The sequence below is a fragment of the Hemicordylus capensis genome, chromosome 2 (assembly GCF_027244095.1).
Source record: "Hemicordylus capensis ecotype Gifberg chromosome 2, rHemCap1.1.pri, whole genome shotgun sequence".
NCBI lineage: Eukaryota > Metazoa > Chordata > Lepidosauria > Squamata > Cordylidae > Hemicordylus > Hemicordylus capensis.
In genome coordinates this window covers 186,677,540-186,700,903 of record NC_069658.1, presented here as the reverse complement: position 1 = coordinate 186,700,903, position 23,364 = coordinate 186,677,540, and the positions used below count along the sequence as shown (strand labels likewise).

At 46.9% G+C, this 23,364-nt stretch overlaps 1 protein-coding gene across 9 annotated transcripts in view; it reads left to right on the top strand.

Annotated features, from left to right (window-relative positions):
• The first annotated feature begins 2,585 nt into the window (after positions 1–2,585).
• Positions 2,586–23,364, top strand: part of MAGIX (MAGI family member, X-linked) — a 59,303-nt gene continuing 38,524 nt past the window's right edge. For 8 of the 9 annotated variants that reach the window (XM_053300286.1, XM_053300294.1, XM_053300291.1 and 5 more), the window contains exon 1: positions 15,408–15,638. The gene's annotated coding sequence lies outside the window, so the exon portion shown is untranslated. Of the gene's footprint in view, positions 2,686–15,407; positions 15,639–23,364 lie in introns of those variants that run through there. The other variant, XM_053300288.1, reaches the window with a different exon arrangement.

Sequence of the window (23,364 nt, the reverse complement as noted above, 5' to 3'; positions counted from 1 at the left end):
GAGACCGCCTTCTGCTGTTTTGATTATTGTGTCTGTCCCACCATGTCGCTCAGCTGAGCTCTCATATTCCTCTGCCCATATGTTATCATGTCATTTGCGTATTCCCAGGGGCTGTAGTGGAGGGGGCACGCGCAGGGACAGAGTGCCAGTACCTCTCGGCTTCTCTGGTTGTTGGGGTGGGCATGGCCAGGGGGGGTGTCATGGAGAGCGCCCACCTGCACTTCTGAACTGGCAATGCCATCACTGGGGATGGCTCCCTGTCCCCAAAGGGCTCACAATCTGAAGAGAAACATCAGACACCAGCAACAGTCACTGGAGGTCCTGTGCTGGGGGTGGATAGGGCCAGTTACTTTCCCCCTGCTAAATAAAGAGGATCACCATGTTAAAAAGGTGCCTCTTTGCCCAGTTAGCTGACAGGAGGTATCTGACTATAGTAGAGGCTGGCTAGAAGGAGGTAGGTGCAGAGCACTGAATTAGAGACAGGTGAAAAGAAGAAGCAGCAGCCACCTCATCTACAGGTACAGTAGGTACTCAGAGTCTGAGATCCCACAGGGCCTTATTGCATTTGTTTCGCACAGCACACTAGCCATGACTTTCTTATCACAGAGTGTCGTGGCACTCTCTGTAATGTATGCATTTTTAAAAGACCACAGTGCAGTCCAGAGGACTCGGGGGTGCAGTTTAAGGGAGCTTCTCTCCCCTTCCACACACACATATAGCTTTTCACTCCCTCAGATGGACAGGCATGGCCTTGATCCACATTCACCTCATGCGTTTTCCTGCCTAATCAAAACACTCTAAACACTCTTTTAAAATGTGCTGCTGCTGATTCAAATGGTTGCTTTTTAAATGATGCTTTTTAATGGCTGCTGTTCTTTGTGTTCTCCTGGTTTAATTTTCTAAATACATTGTTTGATCTTACTTTTAAAAAAAAACCCTGATTGTATGTGGCTGGCCATTAATCCAGTATCTCAGGCCTGTTTTTTTGCTTGGCGGGGGGAATGTCTTTCGGCCTTGATGGCTCTTGACATCCACTCCAGCATTTCTTGCTTCTCCCTCTAAAACAGGGCTACAGCAATTGTTGGACTATAACTCCCATCACCTCCAGCCACAGTGGCCAATAGTCAGGGATGACGGGAGCTGGAGCAACAGCTGGAGGGCGGAGGTGGTGCAGCCTGCCCTGCTCTAAAACCAGCATTTCTCTAAACTAGGGGTTCTCAAATGTGAGTCTCTAGATGATGTTGCACTACAACCTCCGTCATCAAGGAAAGGAGGGAAATTGTATTCCAACAACTGGGGACCCAAATCTGAAAGCCCTTGATCTATTCAACTTTAGAGGTTGTTTTACACTCCACTTACATTTCAGAGTCCTGTTCACATTTTCAGAACTCTGGCAGGGGCGTAACTATCATAGGGCAAGGGGAGACAGTTGTCTGGGGGCCCACTGCCTTGAGGGGACTCCCAGAGGCAAGTCACATGACTGACTCCCCCAACCACACACTCGCCTGGGCTTCCTTCAGTTGTATTCATCCTCCGAAACTGATGTGAGTGTTAAGAGCTGGAGGTACCAGAACAGCATGTCTTTCTCTAGTACTTAGGATGATGTTCTATTGTGGCACATAGGTTATACACACATAGATAGATAGAGATAGATATATATAAATTTTACTATGCTTTTTGTTACCACTATTCAGCCTCATTTAAGATTTATTTGCTTCATGAGCTGAGCTTCAGTGAGGGCGAGTGGCATTTTAAAATCTTGTCTCTGGGCCCACTCCAACCTTGCTACGCCCCTGAACTCTGGTATACATCCATTTCAAAACTTTCTCCATTTGTTTCAGGATTTTGAGGATCCTAATTAATCCCCGCCCATTCATTTTTTTTAAAAAGGTCTTTTAAAAGGTCATTTCTTTAAAAAGGTCTTCTTACTCCATAGCTCTCCTTTCCCCCTATATTATAGGCATCAGGAGCGCTAATACACAGCTAGGTTGTGACATCTACTAAAAAGATGTCCAAAGTAACATACAATTGGTATTTTTTTTTAAGTACCACTTTGTGTTCTTTTTTAAAAGAACACAAAGCACAGCAGCCATTAAAAAGCATCATTTAAAAAAGCAACCATTTGAATCAGCAGCAGCACATTTTAAGAGTGTTTAGAGTGTTTTGATAAGGCAGCAAAACAAATGAGGGCACTGAGAATCAAGGCCATGCCTATCTGAGGGAGTGAGAAGCTAGGTCTGTGTGTGGGAGGGGGGAGAAGCTACCTTAAACTGAACCCCCGAGTCCTCTGGACTGCATCGAGGTCTTCAAAAAATGCATACATTTATTACAGAGAGTGCCACAACACTCTGTGATAAGAGAGTCACGGCTAGTGTGCTCTGTGAAACTAATGCAATCAAGGCCTGTGGGATCTCAGAGTACCTACCTGCAGATGAGGCTTCCCCCCCCCCTCACCTGTCTGTAATTCCATGCTCTGCACCTGCCTCCTTCTAGCCAGCCTCTGCTATGGTCAGATACTCCTGTCTCTACATTCCACTACACTTAACACAGAGATGCATCGGAATTGCCCATCTTCACAGGGGGTTTCCCATTGCATCTTTGGGCTTGCCTCCTTCCAGTCAAAAGGCTCGTTCGGAACGAATGATATACCTGGACACCTAGGGAAGTGGTCTCCTCCGTGGGCAGGTAATTCTCACTCTTCTGTACTCAAGGTACAAAGGAAACCTCCTGGCCGCGGTGTGTGGGTGTAAGTGTGGACTGTGCCTTCAATCAGGGGGAAGTGCCTTGACTATGAGAAAGTGGATTACATTTATTTATTATCTTTATACCCTGCTTTTCATTCAGAACAGACTTCCAAAGTGGCTTACAATTGAAATAAATGGTACAGTATATAAGATAGGGTGTTTATGGGAATCTAACTGCAGATGGACTCTAGGGCTGGCAGATGTCAAAGATGCCTGCCCACCCACCCACCCAAGAAGCCCCGTATGCAACACTGCAGTCTTTGATCTTTAGCAGCTGTTAAAGTCGCCTAGAATCAACATAGCACTGTAGTATAACACAGAGGGTGGAATCTAGGAAGCACATGGAGTTTTATATTCTGCCATTAATGGTTTCTGCAGTTAATGAAATACTTAAATCCATATACTCCTGTTGAGTGAATATAAATACATGAAATCCCAAATAGTGCTGTATCCAGCGGTAAAACTATGCATATTCCCTTAGGGTTTGATTTTTGATTGATTTTCCTCCTTTTTCTGCTGTGGAGCAACAGTGTAGCATGATTTTGCTTGTTGACTGAGGATTTGGAAGGATATTCATCATTGTGATTTAACTCTTTGAGGCATTGCACTGATTGTATAGTGAGCAGACAGAAACACACAATATTGTCAAAGCGAATAGTCTCTACCCAACAACAACCTAATTAAAACAAATCGCATTGGCTAAGGGTAAGATGGTTGCTAAGGTGTATCTGACTCTCTTATACCCTTCTCAAAAGAGTCACTGCAAGAGTCACTGCTGATACGACCCATTTGGGATGATTACTCCGCCTCCCTATCTCGTCAGTAGTTGTGAGTATCCAAGCTTCAGTTCCCCGTCAAAGATGTAGAGTTTGCTGCATCCTGCTGGCGGTCTGGGGAATGACATGCCGGTGAGGCAAAGACCAATGCAGAATTCACTTGCCATTCATGGAGCCGGCGCTTTCCAGAGAAGCTGCTGGAACAGCAGCAAAATGCCTCCGTTTGGGCAAGTCGCGTTCGGGACATAAACAGCAGGGGGAGCAGTCTCTCAGCAAACAACCCAAAAAAACAGCAACTTTTTCACGCTGGATGTACGACATCCTGTCCTTGCTCTACATCACAGCTATTAAATTTGCAACAAGGCATTGGAAATGTGAACGGCACCCGGCTGTCCCCGTAGGGACTGCGGTGTCACGATGCAGGAAGTGTGGAAGCACACTTCCAAGATTCGTCCTGACCCCGTTGTAGTCTAGTCTGGAAAGCACCCAGGTACGTGGAGGCATATACATTACAACCCATCTTGGGTAGCAGAGGCGCTCTAACCCCTGGACTTTGGGGCGAAGTCCAGGGCCTCCACAGCCCCAGGCCCCCCCCCCCCAATTCCCCTTTAGTCTGTCCCAGGTGGTGTGGTCACCCAGCCAAGCATGATGATGCTTAATTTGCAGGGGAGGGGGGTGCCTCCAAAGGCCTTTAGGTCCAGGCTCCAAACTTACCTAGGTGCACCTCTGTTGGGCAGTGGTGGTTCCAGAAAAAAGTGGGGGTTGGGGACAGAAAGGGGAAAGTGCATTTATGGGTGGGTGAGCTGCATCCCACATAACAGATTTCTGAAACAGAAATGGGGAGCAGGTGGGAGGAAGCCACTTTTGGGGGGGGCGCTTGCCTCCTATCTCCCCTGGAGCCGCCCTTGCTATCGGGAAAAGAATAACGATGCTATCCCACTAGGTTCAAACAGGCACCCACCTCTTCCTTTGTTCCAGTCCTGCAAATGAATTATGTGACTACAAGGCGCTGAAAACACATAGGCCTACTGAATTCCAGAATGGAGGACTATGGTTTTGTTTTAATTCAGTTCTGCAAAGACCTGGTGTGGCACAACGGCTAAGAGTATGAGCTACAAATCAAGGAGGCGGCTCAGCTGGAATCTGGGCTCTGCCATGAACTCACTGAGGGACCTTAGTCAAGCAGGTCCCTTGGCCAAAGTCTTCCAGACAATTAGTAATATGGGAGGAATAACAAAAATGACCCATATTTACAGGACTATGGGAAGGGTTTTTAAATGGGTAGTGTCTGAGAAGCTCTTGAAATATTTGAAAGCACTGGCCAGCCTCCTGACTTGAGAAGCACTTGGGGAAGGACACTGTGCAATCACAAAGCCGTCGCATTAGCTATTTGCGCTACTGTCTGCAAGTAATGTAGAACACCTGTACAAACTGCAGCATTCCTCATCTTTTGCACAAGAGTGCTATAGCACATCAGCCCAAGAGTGCAATTCTGCAAAAGCCCACTTTTAGCACAACTATGTGATTTAATGGTGCTTGGGCAACTTTGTTCATTCTGCAAGCACTTCTGCAGTGAGGATGTCCGCTGCTATAAACATTCAAAGTATGATTATAAAGGGGTTCTTGTGCAACCACAAGGGCATTTGCAGAATACAAGGACATCCTCCACGATAATTCTTAGAGGAGGGCAAGGCATCGGCTTACATGATGTGTGGTTTTACGACTCTGTAACGCTGCACTCCAGGTCCGCTGCAGACCTTAAAGCAAACCCCAATGCTTTTCTGAAGCAGCAGACGCAGGACTGGCATTTCTGCAGGTTTCTCCATTCATGACAACGGGGAAACCTGTGCAAATACTGCTCACCTGTGCGAGCAAGACAGGAAAGGGCTTTTCTCCCTTTAAAATGGAGGGCTTACACAGCCCCTTGAAAGCGGAGAAGAGCAGGTCCGTACCTGCTCCTCCTCTGCTGGCCTCCATTGCCACCACCCCGGTGCTTCCCCCAGCTATGCCCACACGCCAGCGAGGCATCTCCCAGCTGCCCCTGTGTGGCGCACGCACACACATGGCCTATGTGCATGCCTGGCGGCCATTTGTGTGGGCAGCATGGTTGTGGCACATCCCTACCATGCACCCTCTTACCACTGCACAAGCTGGTTGAGAAATGGCAGCAGGTGCATACGTACACGATCGCTGCCATTTCACATGGCAAGGAGTGGATGGATGTGGTGACGAAACGGGGGTGACTCTATGCTTTCCTCGAATCTATTCTCAGTAGAGAGATTGCTCTGATCCCAAGTCTACGAGCACACCACTCCTTCAAGGTAGGCTGTCACCAGTTGAAGACTGATTCAAGCCACTGACCAGGCTTAGACGCGGCTTCGACAACCTAGAGCTGTCCGGCTTGGGACTTACAGGCACTATACAGCCAGAGTCCACACAACCCAGCTCTAGCCAACAAGATAGTATTCTGAAACATACTCAACAGTAGCGAATGACCATACGAGGCACATGGGGAAGAGCTTTGCGAGTAACCCTCCAGAGCCTGTTAAATCAGACTGAAGCCACTTCTAAGTATACGAACTTTATTAAGAAACAGGGGTTGCACACAGTATAAGGAATTGGCGGGAAACAGGGTGAAACTGGGAGTAAAGAAAGGAATACAGGAATTCAAAAGAAAATACAAAAAGCATTTACTAGCTGACTAGCACTGAGTTTTTCCTTAGTCTATCAGTAGGCAGGTCCTTGGCTGAGAGTGTGTTAACCTCTACAGCTTCTCCGTGGAATACCCATTTTTGCAGATGGAAAAGGGTGAATACTGGCCAGGCCATTGTCCTCTAGCTTTAAAGCCATGAGGGAGGGGGTGATCTGGGTCCAGGTGACTGTGGGTCTCACACCTGTCTGTAGTTCAAAGAGTATGCTAGTTCCCTCCCCTCTGGGTGGTGAGATGCAAAGTGGCCCTATCTCCTGTGTCAGATAAGATTAGGAAATTGGTGAACTCTCGCTTCAAGATGATGGTGGTCTGTGTTTGTCACAGATGGGCTCTCTCCTTAAAAGAGTGAGCTACCCAGGAGGAAATGGAGACAGCTGATGAGGCAGGCAAATGGTGGGGGGAGCAGGTGGGGGGTCCTCAGCTGCCCCTCTTCTCAGTGGTGTCCTGAGTGGCTTGTGTTCTTTGAACATGAGTAGTTACAATTATGCCCCTGAAAACCACAGGGCTCTGTGGGAGCCAGGAGTCGAAATCGACTTGACGGCACCCTTTACCTTTACTTATGGAGTCATAAGATTTGCAGGAGCCAATCAGAACGAAGCAGAAGCAGCATCATATGAACAAGCAACATTCAAGAGAACTGCAAGCTGCTGCTGGCCTAGGCCCTCCTTCCAAGCAGTAGAGAATCCAAGCTTGGCAGCTACCTGGAACCGTCTACTTCTCTTACTAGGAATAATGTTGGAGACCTTTCCTGCTGACTAATGGAAGGCACTCAAGCGCCATTTCCTATTGCCCATGCATTAAAACAAACGTTCAATAAATTTAGAATTCAGTGGGAGGTGCCCTTTGGGTTGGCCTGGAGTCTCCACAAATTGGCATCAATCTCCTTATGACAATTTGGAGATTTTAATGGTTTGACATTATGAAAAACATTAGGGAGGGTTGGGTGGAGGGAATCTCCCCAGATAGCTTAAATCAGAGTTGGTGGCAACCCACGCCAGGCCCCCCCATTTCCCCTCACCACAGACCACCCCCCCATACTTGGAGAAATGGTTTGTCTCCAATGCATTATTTCATGTTGTGGAAACAGAGGGGAAATAGTAAACCAATCATCCAATCACTACTGGCCAAATGTATAGTTTTAATCATTACTAGGAATGTAGAAATTCTTACTTGTTCACCTGCATTTTAATCCACTAACCGACTCTATTGGTAAATTTGCAAATGATTGATGCCTCAGGAAGGATGGATGCCTTTTCAAGATTCCAAAAGCAATGTCAGTTGTCTTAAAATTTTGGTAAGCAAAAGCTCTCACGCTCCTAGAGGTCACCTTCACCTTTCAGTTTTGCAGGTCAATCAAAATATGATATACAAGAATAAACCAGCGTACACTTAATTGGCAACCTCATGGATTAAACTGTGCACTCACAGATTAAAATCCTGTGGCCCTCTAACTACAGCTTTAGTTGACTGATCTAATGATTATGGACCATCCATCAAGTATATCACTCTTTAAAGCACTTTTAAAGGTCTTTCTACTCCTTGTCACATTTTGCCCCATTTTAACCGATGGTCACTTTGCCCCCCTTTCGGCAGGTGTCCTTAGGGCAGGCCAAGCAGGGTCTCTTGTAATTCCCATGAAAATTAACTGGAAGCCCCCATGCCCTGCCCCATCATTGGCTGATTTGTCCCAGGCCCTGCTCCCTGCCAGGGCTTTCTAAGGACCGCACTGCCTTTCGTTTTCCTTTGATGCATGAAATTGCTTCATGGATGGTCCCATTTAAACCAAGTAAAGTTTGCTGCCCTAAAGAAATTAGGCCAAGGTTTCGGGTGGGGGGAAGAAACGTCACAGCCGTGAATTTTTCCACATCAGTCTCTAATCTAGACCAGAGTTGTCAGATGCCCCTTTAACTTAAGAGATCATCACTCATCCTAGAACATAACATAATAGCTGGTGTCTCTTATTTCAGAACCAGCCAATTCCATAGAAAAAGCATGGAAGTTCATTCCAGCTCCCACTCCTTTTTGTGTGGGTGTGTGTATATGTGCGATATGATCCGACAGCACACATGGGGTATCAGTTTTAATGGATGGCACACAATTTGTAGCTTTTCTCCCACTCTGTCTACACTTCAACATGGCACAGTTCAGTTGGAAGATACTTTTTATGTGACGATAAGAACAGTTACTAAAATGCATGGGAAGATTATATCCCCTTTAATTCCTCCAGCAGAGAGCTGAGGATTTGGGGACTGAGTCCTTTGAGTATGGTTTATTGTTATCCATTTGTGAGTTGATAGCAGGACATTGTACTCGGAATGTACCCTCATTCCATTTTTAATGGGAAGTGGCACACCCACCTCACTTCACTGGGCAGAGGCACTTGGAGCAAGGCCTCCAAAGAAGGTCTTAAGGTTCAGGAAGGGACATATGGGGCAGGAGGACACTCTCTCACGTAACCTGGTCCCAAGCCATTTAGGGCTCTAAAGGATAAAACCAGCACTTTGAATTGGGCTCGGAAATAGACTGGAAGCCAGTGCAGCAGGCGAAGCACTGGCATGATATGATCAAAACACCCAGTCCCAGTTAATAATCTTGCAGCCCTGTTTTGTACCAGCTGCAGTTTCCAGACTGTTTTCAAAGGCAGCCAAACATACAATGCATTGCAGTAATCGAAGTGAGAGGTTACTGGAGTAACTGTGGCCAAGCTCTCTCTCTCTGTCTAGGTAAGGTCGCATTTGGCGTATCAGCCGAAGTGGATAAAAGGCACTCCAAGCCACAGAGGCCACTTGAGCTACAGTGCTGGATTGATGAGCACCCGCAGACTGCAAACCTGGTCCTTCAGTGGGACTGCAACCCCATCTAGAAAAGGGCAGCTGAATATCTTTCACCCAGGCAGAGAAATCAACTGTACTTGTATATCTTGTCTGGACTCAGTCGTCCAACTTGTTCACCTTTATCTAGTCTATTAATGCATCCAAGCACTGATTCAGGATAGTCATTGGCGCACTTGCATCAGATGAAAAAGAGAGATACAACCGAGTGTCATCCGCATACTGATGACACCTCAGGCCAAATCTTCGGATGACCTCTCCCAGCGGTTTCATGTAGATGTTAAACAGCATAGGGGAAAGAACGGAACCCTGCGGAATCCCAAAGCATAACTGCCCAGGGGTTGAGCAGTAATCCCCCCCAGCACCACCTTTTGGAAATGATCTTTGAGGTAGGAGTGGAACCATCTCCAAGCATTGCCTCCCACACCCAACTCGGCCAGCCTATCCAAGAGGATACCATGGTCATTGGTATCAAAAGTCGCTGCTGAGAAGTCCAAGAAAACTAACAGGGTAGCATGCCCACCCACCCCCGCCCTCTCAGCACAGGTCATCATCCTACAGGGTGAACAAAGCAGTTTCTGTTCCAAAGCCAGGACTGAAGGATTACTGAAATGGATCTAGACAATCAGTTTCCTCCCAGAGTGTCTGGAGCTGGTCAGCCACTACACACGCTCAAGCACCTTACCCAGGAAGGGAATATTGGCCGCAGGCAGGAGCATAGGGAGTTCGCCAGTGGCTGCAGGACAAGGTCCCATCGGAGGATCCCTTCTGCATGGATTTATTGTGTGAACCCAAGCCATGCCCCCTGCATCCACATCAGATGCAGGGTGTGTGGTCTGTGCCAGGATAGGGCTATTATTCAGCCCCATTGCAAAGTTTCCCCTCCTCAGTCAATGGTCTGTTGAATTGTTGACTGGGAGCTCCTCTCTCCTTTCCTTCCACTGAACCGCTGACTGGGGTAGATAAACTTTGCATTGGGGCTGAATAGCCCCATCCAAGCACTAACCACGCCCCCCCCCTGCATCTGATGTGGATGCAGGGGGAGTGACCACTAGGGATCCTCCCAGGAGCAGAGGGAAGCCAGCAGCGATCCAGGTTCTGCCACCACTACAGCCCCCCAGCCACGCCCCCTGCATCTGACATCAGACGCAGGGAGCTTTTAGCCATGTCAGATGCAGGGGTGTGGTTTAGCTCCCAAATGGGGCCGTGTGTTGAAATGCTGACTGGCTTGGTTTTCTCCCTCTCTGTCTCGCTAAGAGCGAGGCAGGGTAAAAAGACCTGAGCCAGCCAGTGTTTCAATGAAATGCTTGCTGGGAAGGAGAGGGCCGTGCCTCGTGCTCCAAGCTGGCGAACCCCCAGCATGGGGGTGCAGCTCCCATACTCCCTCAGACCCTGGCGGCTGAGGGATGCTCCCCACTCCTGCTCCCTTGTCTCTACATCCCTGTCCATGGGCCTGTAGTTATTAGAGAGATACTCTGGGCCAGTCATATATCTCTCAGCCTAATCTGCCTCACGGGGTTGTTGTGAGGATAAAAATAAGCATGTACACCGCTCTGAGCTCCTCGGAGGAAGAGGGCGATATAAATGTGAGAGAATGAATGAATAAATAAATAAATAATAAAACATCATCTGGGTCCAGACAAGGTTTCTTTAGGAGTGGTTGAATAACAGTTTCCTTCAACAAAACTGGGACCGCGCTCTCTCTCTGCTCCTGCCACAGTGTTGATTCCGTTCATTCCTCTCATCTAGTTCTGCCTTTCTTTTTCATCTGATGATCCCAAATACAGTAGACAACGGAAACCTCTGTCTATATCTGGAGGCTGTCATGGGTTGGGTGACTAATGAAACCAGACAAGACTGTGATAACTGCTGGTCTGCAGGAGAGCTGATCTGGGAATGGATGTTCAGCCTGTTCTGAAAAGAGTAGCAGAACTCCTTATGAAGGAACAAGTGAGCAGTTTGGGGATACTCCTGGACCTAGCTTTGCTCCTGGTAGGCCAGGTTGTGACTGTGGCTATGAGTGCCTTTGCCTACTGTTGGTTGGTGCACAGCTGTGGCCCTTCTTGGGATCATATGAAGAAAACTGATGTGGCCACAGATATGCACGCATTGGTCACATCTTGCCTTGGTTATGGCAACATGTTCTATGCAGGGTGCTCAGAAACTGCAGCTGGTCTACAGTGGTGCTGCCACACTGCTAACAGGAGTCCAGCATCTGAAGCATATTACTCCAATGTTATCTTATCTGCATTGACTCCTAATTTGCCTGGTTTTCATCTTTAAAGCCTGAACATTTTGATATCTGATGGACCACTTTACCCCATAATTAATTTGTCTGGGGTCCAGTGCATTCTCAGAATTATGATTTGTTGAATAAATTGTAGCCTAAGCTCTGAGGAACAATGTTTGACTTCTTTAAGGAGCTCCAACAAAGTACATACGTCGAAGTTTAGCTCAGTTGACCCTCTGTTGCATGATTCATCCTGAGGAGGAACCACTTCAGAATAGATATGAGAATACAGAATTTGTGGGCTTGCATCATAGCATCTATTTTGTGCAAGAATGATAGTGGACCCAGGACTTTAGATGCCACTAAAGCATCTGGGACAAATTTGGACCTCAGGCAATGCTTGCAGATACTCCCAGAAGTCAGATGTAGGCAAACTCAATTCGGACTTGAATTCCTCAAATGACTATTTAAAGTCAACTGTTGCAATTAGTTGAGATAATCTCAGAATTCCTGAATCAATCTGTGTATGCCACAGAACAGCTTTGTCACCTGTGCAAATATTGATTTCACAGCCGTGTGAGATCCCCATGAGCATGTGGCTCATGTCTCCCATCTCTTAATTTGACTATCTCACTTAATTTGGCCAAGTGGGCTATTTGTTTTGCCTCTTGTGTTCACTCCTTACAAGAATGTGGTTTCAGACTCTTCCAATTGTTTCCAATGACTACTTTGGCTGCTACTAATAGCTTTGATATTGATGCTTTAGGTACACTCAAATGGGTCAATTCAGAAAGCATCCATTAAGGGTAAACTATATCATTAGTGATTATTTTTAAATCTCTGTTGAGTCCAAAATGTTCATATGATGGGGCAGATCCACCACATTTAAAAAGACTGGTGCTATCAATCCACATTTCCAACCTGGTTCATGCAATTTTATTTACTTTTTAAAGAGTAAGGTACTAGCATATAATAACAACACATATTTCTTTCAAAGCGACTAATATGGCATGTATTGCAACACTGAAAATACTAGTTCCTGAGAATGTTATTTTGCCCATTTGTGTGTTGTCACTTTGCTAATGAAACCAAACTGTGCAATTTGTTGAACTTGTTGAATTGCGAAATCCGCATTCGCAACCCTGGTCGTCCCTTTTCCTGTGGCTCTCTTTGTCATCGTTGTCTACTTCCAGTTCTTGGGCCAGCAGGAAACATTTTAATCTCATCTTTGTGCTGCAGATACGTCAATGACAGCTGAAAGTTACCAGTTTCATATGTTTACAATCCATGCGGTTCCCCATTCTGCAGTGCCTTCAATCATCAGAATGGCTTTATAATCATGAGATTATCTTTAAATAACAATTTTACTTGGGAGCTCCTTTTCTTTGGCCTCTGGTCTCTGCTGCACATGTGTTGCTGTCATGGCTGTGAAGTTTTCACCATGAGCCTCCCTGGTTTATTTATTTCTCGACCAACCAACCAGCCAACCAAATCACAAGAATGGAGGCTGCTGGTATTTATATTTTCAAAGGGGGGGGGTGTCCATTAATTTTTTGTTCCAGGGTGCTTTGGTACAACCTAGTATTCTTTGCACTTTGCACAAGTTAAACTAATTAGTCTGTGAAGCGCATCATAAATTGTGCATATTGCATACTGGCCTTTCTCTTTGTCGCCCACATGGTATTTGCTTAACATCCAGGCTGAGGAAGCATTCCATGAAACTTGAAAGCTGGCTCACAGTTTTGTGACTTGATTCAACCATTCTTACTGCAATTATTATTCAGCTGTTTGGCTTGCACTGCAAGCTATATCATTTCAATCCAGGCAAATGTATGACAAGGTATGCCTTGTTTAAGTATGTGTGGGAAGGGCAAATCCTTTCCAATAGCCACAATTATAACTGGCTTGATCTATACTGGCTTGATCTCTAGAATAAATTATGCAAACAAAGCTACAAATCTATACACACTTTCCTAGGAGGAAACCCCTTTGAACATAATGAGCTTTACTTCTGAATAAACATGCATAGGCTGTGCTGCACATGTACTTAATAAAAGAGAAAGGCTCAGGTATTAGGAAGTAACACTCTCATCTAATCTGAAAACCTTATCCTGACTGCAGGGTGACTGGCTCATTCATATGTTATGTTCAACATTTGTGCAACGAGTGTACAGTGTCCACAGGTACAGAATTGTAAGCAGATACAGTCATTCCTATGTTATAATGAACACAGGTACAGAAGTGCATTTGAAGGGCCTATATCCAGGATCACTTTTAAAATGAACACAGGTACAGTCATTCATACAAACATGTACATGTTTGTATGAATGACTGTACCTGTGTTCATTATAACTAAGAAGCGCTCTTACCTCTGGACTTCGGGGCCAAAGTCCAGGGCCTCCTCCACACCCACTGGAGCCCCCAAATCCTATTTAGTCTGTCCTGGTTGGTGTGGTTGCTGCGGCCCTCCACCAACCCACACTGCGCTGGGCGGCTGGATGTGATTGTGACCTGCGCCCAGTGCAGAGAGGGGAGTGGGGAAAGAAATATGTGGGATGGGAATATGTTGAGTGTTGAAATGTTTCTGCGACTGCATATTTGCATAAATATACCTGTTTTATATTCTTACATTCTTGTGAGTTCAGTTGCTGTTTGTGCCCTCAAGAACCCATGTGTTAAAAATACTGCATGTGTCACAGTGTGTTTGTGTAGGGGGATGATGCTTAACTTGGGGGGCGGGGTGGGCTCCAAAGGCCTTTAGGTCCAGGGTCCAAAATTACCTAGGTGCACCTCTGCAGACACTCATACAGCATACTGTCTGAATTGGGCAGATGTGTGTGTGTGTGTGTGTGTGTGTGTGTTTACATTACCTGTTGTTCCAGGGCTGAACTTCAAATCAATTAAGCTCTGCTGTAGTCGCAGCAGAAAGCAATCTCTCCCCCTCTCTCTCATAATTCTAATATAATATTTAGATACTATATATTTATAGATATAATTGTTATATAATAAATAGAAGCAGTCTCCTGCAAATGGATCAAACTGCCCCCCCCACACACACACTTTCTCCTCCTTACTACTATTTTCTATTTTTTTATTGCTATGAATGTCTGGATGCTAAATGTTGGTTATATGACCACACAAACAGCCACCGGAACATCACCAACCCACTTTCCCCACACTTTTTGTAACTTAAAGAAACAGAACAGGAAAGAGGGAGGGAAAATGAGAAATGATTGTTTTCGGTGTTCTGCAGTGCTATGTAACTGTTGTACACCTACATTTATTGTTTTAAGTACGAATCAATAAAAAGCCTTTAACTAGTTAAATAAATTCCACAAGAATACACTGCTAATGTAAGGTTATGATGTTTGAAAGAAAACAGTATTAATCATTTTCAGTTTATTTTAGTATTTTTTTCCTTTTTCCTCATTGATTTCTTTTTAAGAAACTACCTAGCTATTAAACCCCATCTGCTCAATTGCTCAAAAACTTTATACTGCAGATCAAAATGTGTCTAGCTGCACGTTAGAAGAAACCAGGGCCTCATTTCCTCCAGAATGGAACCATCTCTCTTACTAACATCACTTGAAACAAATGCACCTAATGTACATTTACATTTACCTGAAAGTCTTGAACTCCTTGGCAATTTCTTCCCCGTAAACATGCATAAATAGGAGCTGCACGTGTTTAAAGTAAAAAGATAAATAAAAGGAAGGTGGGCTACATTATAGATGACTGCGGCAGGGATTGGAATATATATTGTACTGTTTACCCAAGTAAAAGCCCGTTTCTGTTGAAGAGCGATGGTTTTTTTTTAAAAAAAAAAACTCCAATGCAACACGATTTTAAAAATAGAAAATTAATTCATGCTAATAATAATTAACTAATAAAATGTTGCAACGGAAGGCCGCCGTCCCTGACGCACGCCAGCGGCCCCCAGAGGCGAAAAGCGGCGTGGCAGCAGCCGGGAAAGCTTGCAGGGACGGGGTGGGGGGTTCCACAGAGCCTTGCGGATTATCTGCTGCTGTGCTCTGCCATTGGCCAACCCGCCCGTCCCTCTCCCTTTCGCACCCCCCCCCCGCCGCGCCATCACTTTCTGCCGGGCAGGAGGCGAAGAAGGATAGCAATTCCCGTTGCCCTGGCTACGGCCGATGGTCCCTCCCCTGCTAACTGCTGCTATTTCGGGCAGCATCAGCATCAAGGTTGTTCCCAACCTAAGTGCTCTTGCAGCGGCGAGTGCGGCTGCTGTTGCTGGCGGGAGGGGGGGGGGTCCTCGGGAGGCAGGATATCCGAGAGCGGGGACAGGTGCAAGTCAGAACCGCGCTGGCGGCGGGGACATCCACAGAGGTAAGGGCATACCGCCCCCCCCCCGTCCTCCGGGCGCCTCCAAGCCTCTCTTTTTCCAGCATAGTGGTGCTTGGCGGATGAGCTGCCCTAATTGGATTGCCCAGTCTACTCTGCAGGGGGGCTGCAGGTGGGAGGAAGGTGGTGATGGAGGAGAAGGAGCTAAGTGTCCAGGGTGGAGTGCAGTGGGCGGGCGAGCCGGGGGGGGGGGAGGAAATCAAGGGGCTGTGAGGGCGATGGATGGTGCTGGGTGCCTCTCGTGGGGGGTGACTGATGGAAGGAAGGAGAGAAAGAAAAAGGTGAATGGATAATGGTGAGAGATGGATAGGACCTGACAGCTTAGCAGGGAAGAAGTGTGGGGGACGGACAGAGATGGACAGGATGTGACAAGGCCAGCAGGAGAGGGGGTGGATGCGGAGCACATCCCCTGTGACAGTGTCTCCAGCAGAGGCTTCATGCACCCAACTCCCAGCCACTAAGCTACCTGCAGCCCAGCCCCATGGCACAGCAGCAGCCCCATGGAACCAGCCAGGGGGTTACTGGGCAGACAGCTCAGTGGAGGGAGGGAGGGAGAGAGGGAGGGGATTAGCCTGGACCTTACTCCAGGGGCATGGCCTTAGCTCAGTCATGGTTGCCAAAGAAGAGGTCCAGGCATGGAGCTGTGGCAGGATTTCCCACCCCAGATCCTAGGATTCTAGGACTGGTGATCCATAAATAATATGATTTTGCTGATCGCTTCTATAAGCAGTGGCCGAGGCTGCTCCCTTTCTGCTCCATCCGCCTGGTTAGAGAGGTGCAGCTGAAGTCAGCCTCTTTTCTGGGAAACCCATACAGTATTTCCTTCTTGGATACCTCTGAGTATTTCCTTACTCTGGCCTCTTGAGAGTGGTCTGTTTTCTAGAGTGTTCCCCTAATAGATCCTGATAGGGACTGATTCCTTTTGCAGGGGTCCCAGGACTCAGTTGCAAAGCTCTTCCCTTCTCCCCTTCCCTGAAATCCTTGCATCGTTTCTGAAAAGAGGACAGTGTGGTTTTTCACATGATCATATATATGACTCAAGATCATGAAATCCAAAGCAGACTATGAAGGCCTGCAGGAGACAGTTTTTCTCTGGACTAGGTGACTGGGCACTAAAAGGTCAGATGAAATGCATGTTTGATGAGAAGCAATGCTCATTGAAACAAAATAATCTTATGGCATGCCCAATTTTGGATCCTAGGATTGTGGCAGCTGCTAAGGAAAGAGTTCTCAGAATCACTGTAGAATTAATAGCATCCAAGATGCTGCAGATCTAGTTGTCAAATACTGAAATAAGCTTAGGAACTATTACTTCAGCACAGAAAGTTGTAGGTGCATCAGTTCCAGAGCATAAGATTAGAAAACAAGGTGTGTGGGTGTGTGTGTTTAATTGGATAAACCATTTGGGTTTGTTTTGCTTGTTTTGTTCCACATATATCCAGTCTATACGTAGGATTTCTAGTCACACAGCATTTCTTCAGGCATCTGGTGGGATAATCTTTCAGTCTAGTTAATGGGCAGAATGATATAAATGGATGAACCTTTACTGGTCTGTCGGTTTGCAATTGGGAGGAAGAGATCTATGTAATCTGAAAATGTGCATAACCCTTCAACTTAATGCTTCACATATGAAAACTTTAGAGTGTTCAAAGCACTTTATTTATACTATCTCTGTAATCCTTGGAACAGCCTCCAAGGTACAGCAGATGGATGGGGATTCTAAGGCTGCCTTTAAATTCATAGCTCAAGTAACATTTGAAGAAAGGATTTGTAGGTTCATAGTTAGTATCTTAGTCACTCTTAAAAGTGGCTCTAAAGCAGTGTGCCAGGCAGCCCCAACCTTTTTCATCATACATTTTTAAAAAATTGGGCACAGATACTGCCCCTCCGACACTATTTGTTTGTTTGTGTTCATGCTTCCTCCTCCAGCCAGCATGCATTGGTGCTGAGGACAAATAGCCCTAAGGGAGTTTAAATTTCCCACTTTCAGAGCTGATTTACTCCTTATGCACTAGGAAGGCACCCCGTCCGTCCTTCCTGGTGCATTATGGGGCGGGTCTGCTGGGAAAGTGGGGAGTTTGAGCTTTCAAAATTGACTCCGAGCAAGTCAGCGTGGCACACTGGTCAGTGTCCTGCAGTACACTACAGTGCCGGAGTGCATTGGCTGGGAAACGCTGATCTGAACAAAAGTAGCAGCCCCTGAGTGTCTTGTGGGGATCATTCAGAAATGGATAGCAACTTATACAGTGAATATTGTAATCCTCATACTGTATATAAATATTGTGGCTGACATCCATGCTAATGAAGCACGTGTGATGAACAAAGTTTCAGAACTGCAAGAAGATTGTAGCAGTGTGGAGTCAGAAGGAAGACTGAAATGGTGCTATAGGGTACGAAAGGTCCCTGCAAAATAGATGAGGTGCACCACAGGTTGTACACCTTGATATGCAAGTGCAAGCATGTCTGTGTTAGTACAACACTAGTCTGAAATGCAAGCTCCGGATTTAGGACATCTAGCTAGCACACCAGCATTGTGCTGCTGATACACGTTTCTGCAAGCGCTTCACTAGTCTGGATGTCAGCCAGTGGCTGTCATCCCAACAGAACCTCTGCACATGCAGCCTACAAAGGCACATGTATTGTGCTAACATCCTTACTTCTGAAGCACGGGCTCAAGCGTGGGGGCAATTTTCACTGATCCCCCCTTCCACTAGAAGAGGAAAATTATGTTCCTAAGGGTTGTGCAGCCCTCAGGGACATAATTTCACGCTGCATCGAGGAAAAGGTGAGATCCTTGGAAATTCCCTCCATCATGTGAACCCCCCAGTGTGAAGTGAGTGCATACCTTTGTTGGGATCATACATGGAGATTAAGTTGGGACATCAGCCACCATATTTTCCTCCCATACTTGTGAATGTACTTGTACAAACTAGAATGCTGCCTTTGCCGCTAAAAGGGGGAAAGAAAACTAGCACATCAAAAAGGATGGCTTCTCTCTGACATCCTAGATTTCTAAGTGGGGACTAAAATCCACTATGGAATATTCTAACACTAGTATTTTTAAGCCCGTTTAAATAACGGGCGCTAGTAGGGTTGCCCCACTCTCTCTTGCCCCTCTCCCTGCCCCACTCCTCTTTGGCTTTTCCCGACGACGCCTCCTCCTCAACCGCCTTCTCCAGACCGGTGCTGGGAGAGTTAGTTGTGTGGGCCGCTAGTGGGCCCGGGGCCAACCATCCCCCGCCTCTGCCACCTTCGCCACGCTGCCGGCCGCGCCGCCCCCGCCAGCGGCCTTAGTTTTCCCGCCGCGTCCGCTGCCGCCAGCGGGGCCAGTCCTCCTGCCCGCTAGTGGGCCCAGGCCCAGCCTTCCCCTCACCTCCGCCGCCATGGGCAAGCTGCCGGGCCGGGCCGCCTTGGTTGGCCGGGGCCGGCCGCCGCCGCCTCATGGCCTAGCACGCCGCCGCCTCGCCCCCGCCTCGCCCCCACCTCACATCTGCGGCCGCCGCCTCTGCTCTCCCCGGGCTTTCCCTTCCCTGCGGTCGGGCCGGACCCGCCGCCACTGCCGCCTCTGCCCCCCCAGCAGTCCTCGGCCCGCCGCTCTCCTCAACATGGCCGCCATGTCTCTGCGGCCGTATTTTTCTCGGACGTTCTGGGCATGCGCTCTGCGCATGCCCAGAACAGCCGAGAAAGACACGGGCGCAGAGACACGGGTGCACACCCAAGCCTTTTATTATAGAGGATGTAACACCTCCCCCGCCCACCTGCTGAAGCAGACCTGCTCAGATAAAGTTTTACTACTTGTATACCTTTAAGATGTTCCCTAAATGCATGAGCAGGGGGGTGGGGGACAGGGGATCAAGCATGCCCTATCATCACACATTCATAACAAGGACTGGAAAAAATTCCCACGCACAGGACTGCATGGGCGCATAGGACTTCTTTACCCAACTGGGATCTCTGTTTTCTTCAGGCGTCCCAGTCATGTGGAGTTATTCTCATGTGCAGGTTCTCTCCAGACCTTATAGTGACTGGGCATGGTGATATCTTTTAAAGGGTTCGCTCTCTTTTATTTAGCAGTGATCCTATCTAACCCCAGCACAGCATTTTAGGCTGTGAGCTCATTTGAGACAGAGGTCCATTTTCTCATTCCTTTCTCACAAACAGCTTTGAGAACTTATTTTGCTCAAAAGTGGTACAGACATATTTTTAAAAACAGCATGTGAATGTTGGGTGAACCCAGCCCCACTCTCTTATACATTCATATCATGTCTGAAAGGAGATCTTAAAGTGGACCTAAATGGTTCTCTGTGAGCTGATAACAGACTCCAAAGAATTTCCTGATTGCAGGTGGAGCAGAAGTGATCTCTGCATTCTGTACATGGGCTTAGAAAGTAAGTTGAACTTTATTAGGAGAAGTTTTCTGTCATACAAGTATTTCCTTGTTAGTGCTGTCTTGATGGGAGTTTGATTGACAGTGCATCATATCCCGAGTGTATGATGGTATTATAATGAGATTGGCTCCAAAATAATGCATAATACAATGGAAATCTCATGTTTGTTGTATCTTCAAGAAGTAGATTTTAAAAGCTTTTTATCCAGATACCATCACAACAACAAAAGGTAAATGCAATCTACATTGTTTCATATACAGTCATCCCTTGCCAACCAATCACGGTTTTAAGTATCCGCAACTGGGAAATTGTGGCAGATCTTTCCAACCGTGACCCGAGTATCTGTAGTTTGGTGAGATTATTTTTCAATTTTGGTGTGGGGTTTTTGCAATTTGGGGGGCTCAGGGGTGATTTTCAGGGGTTCTGGGGTGATTTTGGGGAGTCAGGAGTGGTTTTTAGGGTTCCCCTTCACTCCTCTAACTAACTCATGGTGATTTGGGGGGATTTGGAAGGATATTTTTTCTCCTTTTAACTGTATTTTCGTGACCACGACTCCTCTAAGCCCCTGTTTGCCATTGATTTAAGTGGCTCTCCAACTGCGAATTTGCCAACCTCAAGATTTTCCTGGAATGGAACCCTCACAGTTGGTGAGGGGTGACTGTAGTGAGAAAAGATTTTTTTGCAAATATCAACCACATTTAGATGATGATTTAGTATGTAAGACAACTTGCTTATATTAGCTGGAGTGCATCAGGGAATTTTAGGGGTTAAACCAGAGCTGGGACTGAGCTTAGTGAGCATCCATGGACTGTGCATGCTTAGGCTTCTAAGCCCTCTTCAAGTGTAGAATGAAATAGGAGCTTACATCATTCTCTAGCCATTGACTGGCAGTATGGAGCATCTGGATTGGCTGAGCCTGGTATAAAGGCTAGGAACCTAGTGTTCTGTCTTCACTTGGTCAATAGCAGTGCAATCTGCTTGCTGTGTTTCTAGCTTTTCCAGTTCATGCTATGTAGCTCAAGGTATCAGGGACTGGATTTGTGTATGTCTGTCCAACACCCCCAGCCCAGTGGCCCTGACAGTGAGAGTTCTTCTAGTGGCCCACATGATATGAAAAGAAGTTTGCTAACAAAATGAGGGCACAGACCTTTAAGTAAATGTTCTCTTCCTCTGTCTTTCAGTCATTCTTTACAGTAGGATGTTCTTTTTTCATACTTAGAAATGCTCTATATTTGGGGGAGATTGGGAAATTCCCTGATTCTCTATCAAACGTAAAGTAGTTTTTGTGGCAGAGATGGAGAAGTGGACTTTTTGATGGAACTGGAAATGATGACTTGATGTATTACATACACCCAACCCTAATTCTCCGAGTGGAGAGAAGTTCCAGGGGTTCAGTGCTATCCAGGTTCTTGTTTCTCTTGGAGGAGAGATCACTGGAAACTTTGGGTGCCTTTGTAGTACTATTTGGTTTATTTACAAATCTACAAGTTGAGCATTACATGGAGTTGAAATGGCAAACCACTCCTCTACAGATCAACACATTTTATGAATTTCTAGAGAGCCAAACCCAGCTTTCCTGCAAGCTGATGCATTCTTGCCTCTAATCTGACTCTTGGGTAACTTGTTTTTGGTCTACAGCTCCTACCAACCCCAGCATTTGGCCATCATGTGCAGGGATTATGGGAGCTGTAGTCTCAAAATGATGTTACTCAAGACTGCTAGCCTCCAAAAATCCTTTGTGTGCGTCTCTCTCTCTCTCTCTCTCTCTCTCTCTCTCTCTCTCTCTCTCTCTCTCTCTCTCTCTCACACACACACACACACACACACACACACACACACTTAGCTTATTATCTAGCTGTATCTCTTTTCACTGACTACTAAGACAACTACCTGAGTGGTGGAGGCAGAAGAGAAATTTCACATCAAGTCCCATCTGATGAAAGATACATTACTTTCAAGACTTTGTTTATGACTTATTCCTCCAGAGTGATCTCTCAGCCTTTAAGAAACAGCAAGCTGGCCTTTAAACTATCAGCTGATAATCTACCTAACAAAAGAGTACAAAACAGAAATGGCCACAAACTCACCACAGAGGCAATGTGCTCCTTCATTAACAGTCCACTTTGACAGGCAGGGGAGGAAGGAGTGGTGCAGAATTCCAGCCCTGTCACATCTCTCCAACCCCACTCCTTTCCCCCTACCCTCAGAGGCGCTCTTACCCCTGGACTTCAGGATCGAAGTCCAGGGCCTCTACAGCGCCTTGCCCCCCCCCAAATCCTCTTTAGTCTGTCCTCCTGGGTGGTGTGGTCATCTGGTGGAGCATGATGATGCTTAATTTGCACGGGCGGGGGCTCCAAAGCTCTTTAGGACCAGGCTCCAAAATTACCTAGATGCGCCTGTGCCTACTCTCACTCACTCTTCCATACATCATGCCTTCCATCTCCCAAATCTGGCTCCTGGCTGGATGAGAACATCAGAAATATTTTAACCCTCTCTCACAACTATCTTCAAGAAGCTGGAGAACTACACACACACACATACACACACGAAGAGCGGTCGAAAGCAGCCAGGCCACCCAAGGTGGGGAGGGTTTTGCCCCTATCACATTTCTGCCCCTCAAGTGCAACACCTTCCCTCCATAGAATGAATGACAGGGGCCATTATTCACACAACCTACCGGGCGGGGAAGGCTTCCCAAAACTTACCTTCCCCTCAGACAATCAATGTTTACTTGGTCCCCTCTCAAGCAAATCCCACACTGTCCCTGCTGCTCCATACATTGCGGAGCAGCGTGGATTGCTCTGAGGCTGGGACTCATCCCAGCCTCCAAGAATCCCACAATGCATTGAGCGCAGTGCACTGGGGGATTCTCCCAGAGGATGGGCACTCTAGGCACCCATCTCTATGTCAGTGCAAGCGCTGACACACAATCCCAGAAGTCGGGTTATGGGCACGTTTGCGCCCTTAACCTCAGCTAACAGCCAGGCTGTGGCGCTGGCTTTAGCACTACAGCACTGCCAGTATCCGCACCGATCCCAGAGATTCTTACGGCAGCCAAGCCCAATGGCTGCTCTTGAGAACAGCCTCACAGTCATTCACACATATAGGAGAAAGTAGGCAAGCACAGAGGGTGCCTTTGGGGGGAGAATTAAATTTTCCCTAGTGATCTCTGCATCTGGAGTGAGACGTCGGTTCTGTCCCCTCTCAAGCATATCCTACCTAGATTGCAGTCTACTTACTTTCCCCCATAGAAGTCAGTGGGAGCTGGTCAGAACCATGCCCGCTCTAACATGCGTAGCGATGCTGTGGATCCTGTTTCTCAG